General features: G+C 36.6%; 1 long non-coding RNA gene across 2 annotated transcripts; it reads left to right on the top strand.

Annotated features, from left to right (window-relative positions):
- Positions 1-4,975: 4,975 nt before the first annotated feature.
- LOC149645059 (uncharacterized) lies at positions 4,976-6,372 on the top strand. Of its 2 annotated transcripts, XR_016371988.1 has the most exons (4): positions 4,976-5,042; positions 5,119-5,360; positions 5,425-5,575; positions 5,653-6,372. It is a non-coding gene; the product is annotated as an uncharacterized LOC149645059 (long non-coding RNA). The 2 variants fall into 2 exon arrangements; XR_016371987.1 differs by lacking the exon at positions 4,976-5,042 and having other exon boundaries at positions 5,064-5,360.
- Positions 6,373-16,201: the final 9,829 nt, after the last annotated feature.

Raw genomic sequence — 16,201 nt, 5'->3', positions numbered from 1 at the left:
CTTCGTAATATTGATAGGCGCTGTGCTAAAAATCCTTCGAAATTGTTTTACTCTTTTGTCAAATTAGAAACCTTGAAAGCTAGTCAATCTATACAGGTTTGCATGATTAAAACTAAAAGAACAGATGGGTCGAATTATACTGCTGGACTTTTAGCTTCTGCAGGTTCTCTTGATGCTGTAATTAAGCAGGATGATGGTTTTAGGGTTTTAGAAAGACTACAGAGCTCGCCTTCTTATTGGCAACACAGACAAAAGGAATTGATGGGTATGATTAGACAGCTTGGTACGGCTACCTTTTTCATTACGTTTTCGGCTGCCGAAAGTAAATGGCCTGAGCTACTGAATATTTTGAGACTAACCTCTGGGCAGGAGAGTTTACCTAACGATGATATTAGCAATTTAAGTTTTTCTGAAACGGCAAAACTGATTCAGGATGATCCTGTTACTTGGGCTAGATATTTTGACCACCGTTTTCGGGCTTTGCTTAAGGCTCTACAGAAATTAGGTCCTCTTGGCGTTATAGAAGACTATTATTTTAGAGTTGAAATACAGCAAAGAGGTTCGCCCCACCAACATGGTTTGATTTGGATAAAAGATGCTCCAAAACTTAAAACTGATCTCTCAAATGTTAAGGAAGTAGAGGAATTTATTGATAATGTTATTTCTTGTGCTGCTGAGCACAATGACGAACATTTAGATTTGTTAACACGATTACAAATTCACAAACACACAACGACTTGTAGAAAGAAGGTCGATAATAATTCCGTTTGTCGTTTTGGAATCCCGTTTCCACCTATGCCCAGAACCATAATTTTCGACCCTGGTTTAAGAGAGCCTGGTAGCGTACAGGAAGAACTCAGATGTAAGGAAAGGTCAAAGAAATTGTATGAGATGTTGCAATCGAAAGAAAAAGAGTTTTGGGTAGATAGTTTTGAGGAGTTGCTAGCTAAGTTGCGTATAACTGAAGACGAGTATATTTCTGCCGTTACTTATGACCTCAAAAGGAAAACAGTTTTGTTGAAAAGACACCCCAAAGATACTAGAGTTAATCCTTACAATCCGTGCGCTTTGCGTCTTTGGCAGGCGAATATGGACATTCAATTCGTTCTTCATGCTTACGCACTGGTTATGTATATTGTATCATATATAGGAAAGTCTCAAAGAGGGATGTCTTTGCTTCTGCGCGAAGCTTCTAAACAGGCAAAAAATGATAAATGTACAGTAAAACAGAAGTTGAAACTAATTGCTAATCAGTTCTTGAATGTCCACGAGGTAAGCGCAAATTCCTGTGTCCAGGTGCAGTCGCGCCTGTGTTTTTATAAACACCAATGCCCCTGAAAATCGTGTACACATTCTTAAGAGTCAATCTGAACTTGAAGAACTACCAGCAGACAGTAATGACGTTTTTGCCTCTGGTATGCTAGAACATTATGTTCAAAGGCCAGAGGAACTAGAGGCAATAACGTTAGCTCAATTTGGTGCCTGGTACGAATATTCCAAAGCCCGTAGAGTGACTAAAGCCGCCCACGATCAGGTTGATGAGGGAGAGAGCAATGAAGTTGAAGCTTGTGGTAAATGGATGAAACTTAAAGATGAATCAGGGTTTATTAGGAAACGTGGCCGTGCTAAAATTATTAGGTACAGAAGATTCAATTTAGAAAAAGATCCCGATAACTTTTATCGTGAACAATTAATGTTATTTAAGGCTTGGCGCGATGAAAGTAATGATATTTTGACAAAGGATATGAAATCAGAATATGAGCTTTGTCGCGAAACTATTAATGAAGTTAGGAAAGAATTTCACAATGAAATTGACGAAGAAGCCGTAGAACAAGCTGTAGCTGATTTTGAAAATGGAGAAATTCAAGTGGATGTTACTAATATCCAGCCTGAATTAGAACATAGAAATGAAGTTGATAGATCTTTAGCTATGGATGATTCCGATTTTTTAATTAATACGGTTCAAGAACCTGTAGGAAATATTAATAGAGAAATTATTGATGGCAATGCCGAAAATACTGTTGCTCCGTCAATTACCTTAATTAATGACTCTGAGTACAACGCCCTTCTTAGAAAATTGAATTCAAAACAAAGAGAGATATATTACCATGTTTTGTATCATGTAAAAAGCAAAGAAACTCCGTTGCGCCTCTTTGTTACAGGGGGCGCTGGTGTGGGGAAAAGTCTTTTGATTAGTGCTATATTTGAATCTGTGTCAAGGTTTTACAACAAACAACCTGGGAGTAATCCATCGGAAGCGAAAGTAATCCGTTGCGCACCTACTGGCAAGGCTGCCTTTAACATAGGTGGGGCAACTTTGCACAGTACTTTTAGTTTACCCGTTAGCCAATTTGGTGGAAATATATCGAGACTGGAAAGTGAAACACTTTATAAATGCAGGTTACTCTATGGTCAAGTAAAATTAGTAATAATTGACGAAATTTCTATGGTTGGAGCGAAAGTGTTTAATCGGGTAAACGCTAGGTTACAAGAGATTATGGGTTGTCCTGATTATTTTGGTGGTGTGTCTGTCGTTCTAGTTGGAGACTTTAATCAATTGAGACCAGTTTGCGATAATTTCGCATTTCAAGGTCAAAATGAGAAAGATAATCCTTACGCGTCGTTAATTGGTAACCCAATATGGGAGCAATTTGAATTTGCCGAACTTGAGGAAATTATGAGACAGAGAGATGATAAAATATTTGCTGAAGCTTTAAATAGAATGGCTGTGGGAAGTATGACTCAAAATGATATTGATTTCTTTAGTAGTCTGGAGGTAACGCCTGAGCGTGTACCCCCAAAAGAAGCGATTCATCTTTTCGCCACTAACGCGGAAGTAAACCAATTCAATCAAAATAAGCTTTTAAACATGAATACGGAAAAGGCTGTTTCGGTTTCAGTAGATGTTGTCAATGGTGATCATAGTATTGAAGATAAAAATAACATACTTTCCCAAGTTGAAAAGTTAGCAACGTCTGATACGTATGGTCTGCCCAAACAATTGACTCTTGCGTGTGGCGCGAGATATATGATGACCAACAATGTTGACACCTCTGACGGACTAACTAATGGCGCGACCGGTTGGTTAAGAAAGATAGAGTACGGCACAAATAGGATCGGGGATAAAATCCCGTTCAGGGTATGGATGGAGTTTGACGATCTCAAAGTTGGGAAAATGTTGAGGCAAAAATGTCATGGTTTATATTTGAATAGTAATATTAACGCTTCGTGGACGCCTGTTGATAAGGTCATCAAGTCGTTTAATAGAAAATGGAGACAAAATAATGCCTCAGTTTCTAGGAAACAATTGCCTTTGGTTGTTTCTGAGGCCATTACGATACATAAAAGTCAGGGTGATACTTACTCGTCGGTAGTGGTTCATTGTAAGGCTACAAAAAAATTTGAAAGAGCGCATTTATATGTGGCTTGTAGTAGAGCAAAACCCGCTTCCGGTTTATATATTGATGGAAAATTTAAAGTTCCTAATTCGCCCAAAAACAACCTAGTAGAATTGGAACTTAAGAGGTTGCGATACACAAAAAGCATCGAACTACCTTTCTTGCATGATCCCCTTTACATTTATGTACATAACGTGCAGTCTTTAAATGCTCATTTACAAGATGTTTTAGCAGACAATGTAATAATGAAAAGTCAAATGTTATGTTTTGTTGAAACGTGGAAAAAAGAGACGGACGATTTTAGAGTGCCATCTTTTAAGGAAGTAGGTGGTATTTACTTGCCAAGTACGGCACGCAGAGTTCCTTTTGGTTCGTCCATATATTTAAGAGAGACGCCTGAAAACGAAGTTAAAGAGATAGATACTAGAGTTTTACGTAGCGACATTCCTGTTAGAAATTCTCACGTGGAACGTTGCTGGTTAGATGTTTACATAGAAGGAGAACTTATATCTGTGGTATTGTTGTACAAATCTCCCTTAGGAAGTTTGAGAACTGTGATTGAGGACTTTAACCCTTTGTTTGACATGAAATATGATTCGTCTATTCCAACAGTTGTGGTTGGAGATTTCAATATTAACTTTTTAAAGAGCCAAACGGCACAGAGAATGTTCCTTGATTCATTTGGAATATCTCTTTTGCCGGGTCTAGAACAAAAGTATTCGACTGACTATCATTGTCAATTGGATTTGGCGTTTGGTAACCAACTTTTTCGAGACCGATACGAAGCATGTTATAGAGAGTCTTATTATTCTTACCACAAGGGTATTTGTATTTTTAAAAGAACATAGTTTGAAATAGAAAAATTTATTTAAAGCAAGGTGGAGCTCCAGTGCGCCCCTTATTGACGAACTTTCTATTGTACATTGGGTTAAGCTTGTTAGGGTAAGCTTCAGGTCCTTCCTTATGCATTAAGTCTCATTGTTACCTACCTACGGCAAGGTAAAATGCTTATGTATATACAAGGTTAGGCATCATGGTAGGGGCGCCTATGGAGCCGCCTGTTGCTTTAAGGGTCTAAACTACGAGAAATAGGCTTGGGACCCTTGGCTAAGAAACCCACATATGGCTTGGGACCCTTGGCTAAGAAACCCACATATGGCTTGGGACCCTTGGCTAAGAAACCCACATATGGCTTGGGACCCTTGGCTAAGAAACCCACATATGGCTTGGGACCCTTGGCTAAGAAACCCACATATGGCTTGGGATCCTGTACTAAGAAACCCACATATGGCTTGGGATCCTGTACTAAGAAACCTACTTTAGGCTTGGGATCCTGTACTAAGAAACCCACTTTAGGCTTGGGATCCTGTACTAAGAAACCCACTTTAGGCTTGGGATCCTTGACTAAGAGACCCACTTAAGGCTTGGGATCCTTGACTAAGAGACCCACTTAAGGCTTGGGATCCTTGACTAAGAGACCCACACAAGGCTTGGGATCCTTGACTAAGAGACCCACTTAAGGCTTGGGATCCTTGACTAAGAGACCCACACAAGGCTTGGGATCCTTGACTAAAGAACCCACACAAGGCTTGGGATCCTTGACTAAAGAACCCACATCTGACTTCAAGATTTGAAAAAAAAATGGTGAGTATCATTATTGTAATTGACGGTCATATAAGTTTGGTATTAATCCATTTAAAAATATGGTATATTTTATGAGTAACCTGGAGGATTGGCGTAGTTCATGAGTAGCCTAGAGGATTTGTGTAGTTAATGAATACCCTAGAGGTTATGCGTAGTTAATGAATACCCTAGAGGTTATGCGTAGTTCATGAATACCCTAGAGGATATGCGTAGTTCATGAATGCCCTAGAGGATTGGAGTGATTCATGAGTAACCCTACAGCATTGGTTTAGTTCATGGGTAACCATGGAGGACAAGGTCAACGAAATTGTAAACAAGGTATGTAATAGTGATAATTAGTTAATGGGGATAATCGTTGAGGTGATTTATTGTGGTTCTTCAGAAAATACGTCGGCAAAATATATCTCAAGGCTTATCCTTAGGCTTAATAAAGGTGAAATACAACTCTGAAAACGTTAAAATGGTTGCGTCAGTTGACTGAGATCTGGAGCGGCAACTGTGGGTTCATGTAAAGGCGAACCACTGAACAAAGTGTAAGTGTTGCACCAAGTTTCATAGGTTTGGTGAAGAATGGAGCAATTTTGTATAGCGTACTTTAAAAATGTTTTAGGTATGGCGAAGCGGAAATGGCTGAATAATCGGCGACAATTCAATAGTCCTAGTCGAAAATCCCCTTTTTTCGGCAAAACGCGGCCGAGGTGATTTTGAAAATGTTCCTGGCGGCGTTATCTGCCGTTGGTAACACTGCAGCGTCCTCAAAAGTTGGCCAACGCTCAAAGCGGAAGTTGGACTTCGCCGCAATTTATCGACTAGAACTATAGTTCTAGCACGTTCAATGTTATGGGAGCAGCAAGTAGAGCAATACAAGGGCGGGCTGCATAGCGGTCTAGCAGTGGAAATACAGAAAGGAGAAAAACTTAACGCCAAGAGGCAGAGTTTTCCTATTATGTGGAACTGGAGTCGTCTTGGTCTTTGTTATCTGAAACGTACAGCGCCAATACACTTATGTAATAGTTTCGAAAAAACGAAACTTTATGAACTACGCCTCATCTACTAGGTTATTGCTTTCTTTCGGACGCTATCCACCAAACATTCATCCTTAAACAGTCTGAAGAAGTTTTTAATATTAATAGTCTTAATTTGATTGTGGTTTTTTCCCAAATGGGTTTTCCCAGAGCCTTTTTTCCCACATGCGCTGTGGGTTTTTATGGCTCGAATTAGCTTGTATTATGACATGAATATTTGACATCCATTGCATCGTTCGATAATGCTATTAATAAATTTATTCGTGGATAGCTCAGACGTCAGAGTGGAAAATCAATAATTTAAATATAAGTGTTTTAATATTAATAATTCAACTGTGATTATGGTTTTTTCCCCAATGGGTTTTCCCAGAACGTTTTTTCCCATATGCGCTGTGGGTTTTTATGGTTCGAATTAGCTTGTATTATGGCATGAATATTTGACATCCATTGCATCGTTCGATAATGCTATTAATAAATTTATTCGTGGATAGCTCAGACGTCAGAGTGGAAAATCAATAATTTAAAAATAAGTGTTTTAAAATTAATAATTCAACTGTGATTATGGTTTTTTCCCAAATGGGTTTTCCCAGAACCTTTTTTCCCCTATGCGCTGTGGGTTTTTATGGTTCGAATTAGCTTGTATTATGGCATGAATATTTGACATCCATTGCATCGTTTGTTAATGCTATTAATAAATTTATTCGTGGATAGCTCAAACGTCCGAGTCAAAATCAACTAATAATTTAAAAATACGTGTTTTAATATTAATAATTCAACTGTGATTATGGTTTTTTCCCCAAACGGGTTTTCCCAGAGCCTTTTTTCCCACATGCGCTGTGGGTTTTTATGGTTCGAATTAGCTTGTATTATGACATGAATATTTGACATCCATTGCATCGTTTGTTAATGCTATTAATCAATTTATTCGTGGATAGCTCAGACGTCAGAGTGGAAAATCAATAATTTAAATATAAGTGTTTTAATATTAATAATTCAACTGTGATTATGCACTGTTAAAAATAATGGTTCATAAATGGTATAAAAAGGGTATATCCTCTCCCGCTGCACCATTAATGGTTTAAATTTAGCTAAACAATGGTGTGATTATGGTTTGCTTTGATTGGCAAACCATTGATGGTGTATGAATGGTTTATCTTAAATGTTTGACTGTTCCACATAGGGTTTGATAATGGCATATTAGGATAAGTGGTTAAAATATGGTTAAGAAATGGTTTATGTTAAAAACTTTTGACCATTCCATATATGGTTTGATAATGGAAAGTTGGATATATGGTTCGAATTTGGTTTAAAAATAATTAACCATTTTTTCTCTATTCCATATATGGTTTGGTAATGGAAAGTCAGGATATCTGGTTAAAATATGGTATAGACATAGTCATACATTGTTCTATATTCCACATTAGGTTTGATAATGGAAAATTAGGGTATATGGTTAAAATATGGTTTAAAAATAGTTAACAATTTTTACTCTATTCCATAACATGCAAGCATAAAATTTAAACGTTGGCACATTAGTTTAAATTTAAACTGTTGACACAGCCATAGTTTTTTCTTCTCAGAGTGACAATGACGTCACGGAGAGGTATTACACTGGACGAGTCTGTGTGTGTCTGTCTGTCACCGCGTTCGCAGTTGGCAAATCTGAGCTAACGTGTTCCCAATTTCCGGACCGAGTTCGCAGTATACAGAAATTCAGAAAATTTTACTTCCTTGCTTTATCCATCTTATTTAACGCTAATCATTAACTCTCCATTACACCTTCATCTGCTGTCTAACCGCCATTGTTTCACCCAATGCCAACCGCTATTTAATGGCTTCTAACAACAACACACCGCAAGCACAATAATCTGTTCTTAATGTCTTCTAACACACTTTCGTCTATACCACATAGACACCAATCTGCAACATTGGCTTCTACTCCATCATCGTCGTTAGGCGTAAAATGTACGCGGGGAGGGGCTAGGGTTAAGATAAACGTCTAGCCACCCAATGGCAGGGCTTCCACCAAAGGTTCACGCAATTGCGCATTTTATTTTCCCATAGTGTGAATCAATCGCCTTATATACCCTAAATTTACAAAAGTTCTGATATAGGTGTTCCCTAGAAGTAAAACGTTAAAGATATCTGTGTTTAAAATTATTTTAGGAATTAAGATTCATAAACCGACTTAACTAAAATTAACATAAATTACTGACGATTAAAATATTTAATATCAGTTTTATTTATTTAATTATTTAAGATAAACCTCTTTCTTTGGAATGACACAAGAGAGTTTATATAGAACGAGTAATGATGATTGCATCTGAATCGAAACACTACACGCATACCAAAGTTAATATCATGTTAATATAAAGCGAGTAGGATGAAAAGATCTGTTACAAAACGGTAACATTTTCTTTTTGCAGAATATTGAAAGGAAATATTTTAAATATTTTTCGGCATTACGATTCTTTTAGTAGTTGTGTAGGTATAAAACTATGTTTCATGTCAATATTTAAGAACATCTTTTGATATTAACATTTCAAATTTGGTGTTTAATTTTTAATTCAGCTTTACTACATTTATATATAGTGTAAACGTAAATTGTAACTTCAATAGATGATATGTATATTAATACTTCATTTTCCCAGTGTTGAAACGATCGGTTCTATGAAATAATATATCTTAGATGAAACAATTTATTTTTTATTACCTATCCGAGTGAATTATGTCACGGAGAGTCCTAATTTCGACGTGTGTGTCTGTTGCTACACCCCAGGGGACCGCGTTCTCAGTTTGCAAATCGGAGCAAAAGTGTGCTCAATTTCCGAACCGCATATACAGTTCCCGGAAATTTCTATTTGTATTCCTCTTACGCTGTCTAACACTACCAACTTCTTGTTTTTGTCCATCCCACATGGACACCAGTCTGTACTTACTGGCTTCAATACACGACCATCATCCGGTCTTTTGTCCTTACCACATGGACACCAGTCTGTGCTTACTGGCTTCTATCTCTATCATCATCGTTAAGGTTAACACAGACGCAGTGATCAGCTAGGGTTACGAGAAACGTCTATAGTCTGTCAAACGAAAGAAGAGCCCTGAGAAATTCGTCCAAATTGGTGTAGCCACCATCGACCCCATAGTACTTTATCAACTTGTTTTGATTTGTCAATAGTCGTCTGTAACATTATGGGCATGAGAATGATATTGGTGCTGTACCGATCCATTACATATGCCCATAATGGTTTAAATAACATCCATGATGGGAATGATATTGGTGCTGTACCGATCCATTACATATGACCATAAGGGTTCAAAACCAAACCGGATAGGGTTTGTTTTTCTGACAAAAGTGATATATCCATTAATGGAATAGAAGTAAACCATTATTTTTTACAGTGTGGTTTTTTCCCCAATGGGTTTTCCCAGAACCTTTTTTCCCATATGCGCTGTGGGTTTTTATGGTTCGAATTTGCTTAATGTTAAATTATACTGAAGGTTCCAATATATAATGTTAAATAACTATTCAATGTTGTATATAGATAGAAACGATGAAGTATTATAAATACTGTTCTGTTAATGGTTTTTCAAGAACCTTTTGTTCCCATATGTATTGTGGGTTTTATGGTTTTAATTAGGTTATATTTAACTTTTACTGTACAGTATTATGTTATTTATTTCTTAGTATATAATGAAGTATTGTTGAAGTGTTATAAATACTGTCTTCTGAGCCTAATGTAATATTATAAATACTGTCTTCTGAGCCTAATGTACTTTCAGAATGTTATGGTCTTGAATTTAATGAAAAGTAAATAAAGTGAACGTTGAAATATATGACATCGTCCCTATATTATGTAAGATGAACCCCGTTCGGCTGTCGAAGGTAATTTAAAACAAGTAATGATGATAATATACATGTATGAAGTCGATAAGTTTAATAATATAGGGGTAATTAAGTGATTATTTTAAAATTCAATTCCTGCTCTTGCAAAGATTTAATAAAAGCGATAGATGCATATATTTAGGTTGTTTAAGGGGTAGTGATAGTCATCTCCACTCGGAGAGGTAATATTTTGGCTTTCCCAACTTGTAATTTATTAAGATATAGAACATGCATGATTAGTCCAAAACCAGATCGGATAGTTTATTGCTATTCAATTTACCAAAATAAATTTGATGATCTGAAATGGGAAATCCCTGAAATAGAATAGGGTTACCTCCGAATAACGAAGAATTTTGGAATAGAAATCAAAATAACCTCCTGGTGTTGGATGATTTAGCTTCAGAATGTGGTAATAGTAAAGAAATAGCTGATATGTTTATTAAGGGCAGTCACCACTATAATACCAGCATAATTTTAATTACACAGAGCTTATTTAGTAAAAATAAAGAGTTCAGATTGATTAGCCTAAATTGCGTTTATATTTTAATATTCAAATGTCCCAGGCATTCAGCGTCAATACAATTTTTAAGTAGGTTAGTTTTTCCTAGAAAAAGTCAGTTTCTAGTGAAGGCCTACGCCATTGCTACTGAAAAGCCGCACTCGTACATTTTGATTGACTGTCATCAAGCCACGGATGAATGTCTACGAGTTAGAACAAATGTCCTCCCTCCAGATGGAAATATGTACGTATTTATCGACGAATAAGAAAGAGTGACGGCGCATTTTAATCTGTTTAATACAATGATGCTGCCTGTCTCACTTCGTAAGAAATACCCCTACCTAACTTTGCTTAAACGAAGCAATAAAATTCAAAGAAAACACATTCTAAAAAACCGTAACAAAGATCAATTAAAGACGTTTTGTAATATTTGTTTTAACATTACACACGGCGGGATACCTTTGACCTCCAAACTAAAAAATCATTTAAAACGTCACAGAAGAGTTATAAGGCTATTGGCTTAAAAGTCTTTGCCATTAAGTAAGAAGCGTCAGTTGATGATTAATCAATCAGGCGGAGCCTTTTGGCCAATGTTACTGGCTAGTATTATCCCTAGTGCTGTCTCAGCTATAAAAAGTTTAACATGAAGAAAATGGTTTTGGTGCCTGCCAATACCATTTTGGATCCGGTGGATAAAGAATTATCTGCGCTAGATCAAGAGATGCATAACATTCTTCGAAAGTCCGGGTCTACAGAAACTAAACTTAGAGAATACTTGGAAACCCTGCAAAAATATTTAAATATGAAGAAACTAGTACAACCAATTACCGTAAAAACTGTATCGGCACCTCCTACAACTACTGGCTTCTATTCACCACAATCTTCTGGTCTTCGTCCATTCCGCTTGGACACCAGTCTGTGCATACTGGCTTCCATTCACCACCATCTTCTGTTCTTTGTTAATCCCACATTGACACCAGTCTGCACTTACACTGGTTTCTAACACCACCATCCACTGGTCTTCCGTCTATTCCACATAGACACCAATCTGTATCATTGCCTTCTACTCCATTATCATCGTTTGATTTTAGGATATACGCGGCTATCAGCTAGGCTTACGAGAAACGTCTAGCCTCCCTAAGGTGGGATCGGCTCCAAAGGTTTCCGCAATTGCGCTTTTTCCTTACTATTATAATGTAAACGAATCGTATATATACCCCAAATTATGAAGAAAGCGGGCAAGAGGGGTACCCTTCACTTTAAACGTCAATATAAGCAAAGTTTGAGATGATAATAGGTATAACTTTATTTTAAACGATTTAACTATTATTAATGTTAATTATTGAAGATTAAAATAATTAAAAATAATTATATTTATTTAAATATTAAAGATAAACCTCTCGTGCAAAGAGAGATTATCATCGCCTTCTATGTCTACCAAGGCCAGTGCATGCGATATATTTCCTTCATTGCCTCCTATATCTATCAAGGCGCGTGCATTGTGATATATTTCAATAATTGCCTCCTATATCTATCAAGGCGCGTGCATTGTGATATATTTCATTCATTGCCTCCTATATCTATCAAGACCCATGTATTGCGATATATTTTTCAAAACAACAACAAAAATGGGAAGCTCCTCTCAGAAATATAATAATTTCTTTTCTCTGTATATGAAATGAAAATATGGATAATATTGCGCTCCTTCTTTAATGGTATGAATCCTTGCCTGTCTATTAATATTTTACGTAGGAGTAATACGTTTTTAGCGAAGTCTAGATAGGATAAACATAAGCGAGATTGTTTCGGAAAAAAATACTGCTTCCACTAATGGGTTTATACTCCTTGTTACTGTTGTATAGAGTGATCATGATAAAAGCTTAAAAAATACGAGAGGACAGACCTTTTTTATCCTCTTGTTTTATTCTTAATAAGAATATAAAACATCTATTTTTTTATGCTAAGATTGCTTTTAAAAAAATCCAAACGGTTAGGCATTGGTAAAAAAGACAAATGATATTTTTCAAATCTAATGAGATAACGACCACCTAGTTGAAAATTGCCGTTTTTTATCCGCGGGAGCCATTCTTAATGAGAATTTCGATGCTAGTAGGTTGTCAATTAAACTACCGGTATATTATTGTTGTTGGAAATTGGATATTAAGTCAAATTAAGTGGTTGTAAAGAGCCAGCAGGTTTTTGCCGCTTCTTTTTGTGAGTATTTGATTTTTGTATGTAAAATGGAGGAAGATAATGTTGAGAGTAAGGATGAAATGCGGAAGCGCAAAGCGCGGGAAAGGATGAGGGCAAAAAGGTCGACGTTTTCATTGGATACTTAAGTTTATATAATCTTCTCGACACGGAGAGGTAATATTTTGGTTTTCCCAACTTGTTGCTTATTGTTTTTTTAATCATTAGTCTTTTTTAAAAGTAAATCTGAATGTGTCTTCTGTGTGAGCCCTTGAGTATTTGATTAGATCAAGATGTGATATAACGCACTTAAAGGAATCTTACATTCTCACTAAATAAAATTATCCGCACTATGGGTCTTATGATTTAAGAGTCCTATATAATCCTCTAGTTTTATGAATCCGGTCCTATAAAATCCGATATTTTGAGAAGGGAATCCTATTTTTCGTATTTAAAAATTCTCTAAAAGAGTTGGTGCCCTGATATACGGGAAAAAAATTACTCAAAAAGATTAAATCATTTAGTGATTATCTAAACCATGAACGAAATAGTGAACAATCCAGGACATGCCTTTAATGAAAAAACCCGTCCACTATGTGTAACAAGCGACTACTATTTCCCCCTGTTGAGACCAATTCGCGCGAGCGGAACTACGTCATTTTAGGGACAAAATTAAAGGTCACGTGAGAGGGTAGCGTATCGAAAGCGGCATACACGAAATAGAGAATGCGGTTTATGTAAACAGGGAGAAATGAGGTAGGCTGTAAAAGCCGGCTCTCACTGATACAGTTTGGAAACACACAGTCCTTATTCTTCACAATTTACGACCAAATTCCAATAACTTGAAGAAAATTGAACCGTTACGCCATTAGATTTAAAAATTTCAAGTATAATACTTTATTTTTTCACCCGCAGATGGCGTTAGCAAAACCGGAAATTACAGCTTAATTTGTCCCCAATTTATTTGTCTCTCTCAAATTTACATCCCCTCTGCCTATCTTTCCACCCCCTTCTTGTTACAACTAGTGGATGTCTCGGTTTGTACGTGCGAAGGTACGGCTGTTAAGTCCTGGATTGTTCACTATTTCGTTCATGTCTAAACATATCCAGAGAGGATTGATAAAAATTTCTTGTGCCGAAAATTATCCACAACCAACAACTATCGGCCACCAGTTTCTGGAAAATCATAATAATTCACCATTTCACATTTCACATTTCACATTTCACTGTAACTAAAGTACCTTAATTGTTAAATGTATTTTTCGACATTTTTGTTTTCTTGGGGAGGGGGGGGTGCCGAAATCCACATTTAGGCTGTACCCCCCTAAATTCGAAACGTTCCTACGCGCCTGGAAACTGAGCACTGAACACTGTAAACTCAAAAAAATTATTAATAATGATTAATAACAAAATAATCCTGAGCTAGAAATCATTGTTACGAATATATCTCCACCTTTTCAATGAGAAAAATATTATTCTAAACTGTTGTTGTAATTTTAAAGCGTAATATGTAATCCCTCAACTTCTATCTTATCGAGCCTTTAAGACCAATAATCTTCTTCACCAAAAAAGCCAGCACACCATAGAAAATTAGTAAAAAACAAATCACGAAAATTCTTTCGTATTAGATTGGTGTCGTTAGAGTGGCATATTTGTATCGGAGCCTCCGAAATGAACTAGGCCCAGGTTTTTCGCGAAGCGACAATATTTTTTTAACCAATTTAGTTCGCCGTGGTTTTACGCTTTGGGACTCTTTTAGTACCCCGTGACCCTGTCGACTGCTTAAGTATTTGGGCCAAGGTAGCGGATTGTAAGTAGACGTTTTTATTACTCTTACTGAATTATTTTAATTTAAATAATTTAACATCTAATTTTACTTAAATAATCATGGTTTCATACAATCTAACCAAAAGATTTAATAAAAAGTGAATAGCCCCAAAAATATTTACGTTAATTTTAGGATTAAAACTTTTCTCTATCAAAAAAATTTTATGATTGACCCATAAAATATCAACGATAATTTAAGGAAGACCCCTGTCCCAACCGAGTAAAAGCGCCATCTCGTAAACATATATGATGAAAATATTTTCCTTAACAAACTGGATATTTCCCCACATAAAATTTGATATGCATGGGCCTAGTTCATTTCGGGGGCTCCGGTTTGTATCGTATTATTAAAGGAATGGGCACCCATAAACCTTTTTGCTGTAATCCCTTTAATTACACCCAAAACCAAGATTTCGAGAGTTGAAAAACTTTTACATAAAGTATATTTTAAATTAAATCAGAAAAACTAATTGTATTGAGGACCTTATCGCGCCTGTATGGTGCTTTTCCGCAAAGCCAGAGAGAGTGCGATACGTCACTCTCATATATTAATTCAGTCCTCCATCTTATTGGCCGACGTATCTATAGGACAATCTTCTACTAAAAAGTAAACTCGACAATTACGCGGTTGAGCGCTAGACCGGCGACAAGGTACGTTGGCAGCGCCCGTAAAGATACTAATGTAGCGCCATAGAGTGCCGTAGAAAAGGCCTAGCTACTACTCTAGCGAATCGTGGCATATCGTAACCATTTTCATGCACTGTAAGGGTACTTACAGTGATCGGGAACAGAATAAAAACTAACCACACACCTAGAGTTAACACTCTGACAGTCTTTTATAATACAACTTGCCATTTCGGCAATTAATTTTGATTCAAATTGATCAACGAAACGCCGAACGAGAGCTAAACATACTTGCAGACGAATTTGTCAGTAAAAAAAAAACCCGCCCTAAATTTTTCTGCTTGGAGTGCTAAAATCTCATTGGCTAAACGTCTATTTAAACCAGCCAGTCATCTGGCAGGTCTGGCCACGCACGACTGTAAAGTTCAAAGATAGGGGTTAATGGTGATGTCCGTATAAAATTCTATTTTAATTATAAAATGAAAACTATCGCTAATAATTTAATTTCAGTAGTACCACTATCTTTATTGAAGTACTGTTGAGCAAAGAGACAAAAAAGTTTATGGTTGAACCATTCCTTTAACAATTATTTGCTGAAGGTTTCATAAATCATTGAGGTGATATATGAGATAGCCCACCGATATACCTTAAGTTCTTATTAGTACGTGATTACAATCAGATGTCCATACCCCTCTCAGTATAACATTTAAAAACTAACAAATTTTAGACATCGCTAATGAAACTAATTAAACTAGAAAACAAACACATCGGTTCATCGTTTCCGACAATAAGAGGGCAGAGAAAGATGCGCGCACTCCACGCATGCACTCTGTTCACACTAATAAAATTTCCAAGCGTATTAGGAGTTTGACAGGCATAATTCGCCGTAACTTAAACTTCAGCTCCATACCCTTTACTAAAACGCTCTACAATTCAATGGTCCTGCCTCTCATTGGGTATTGCTCACCAATATGGTCCCCTCACTTATTAACCGATATCCAAGAGGTGATTTCGTCAATTCTCTCAACACCCTCCAGCTTGTTTTACTGTTTTTGCGACGTCACTACTACGTCATAGGTTTATTACAGAGAAAACATCATTCAGG

The sequence above is a fragment of the Phalangium opilio genome, unplaced genomic scaffold, assembly GCF_054372755.1.
Source record: "Phalangium opilio isolate 3A_F unplaced genomic scaffold, DU_Popi_V2 ptg000090l_1, whole genome shotgun sequence".
Taxonomy (NCBI): Eukaryota; Metazoa; Arthropoda; class Arachnida; order Opiliones; family Phalangiidae; genus Phalangium; species Phalangium opilio.
This window is presented reverse-complemented; position numbering and strand designations above follow the sequence as displayed.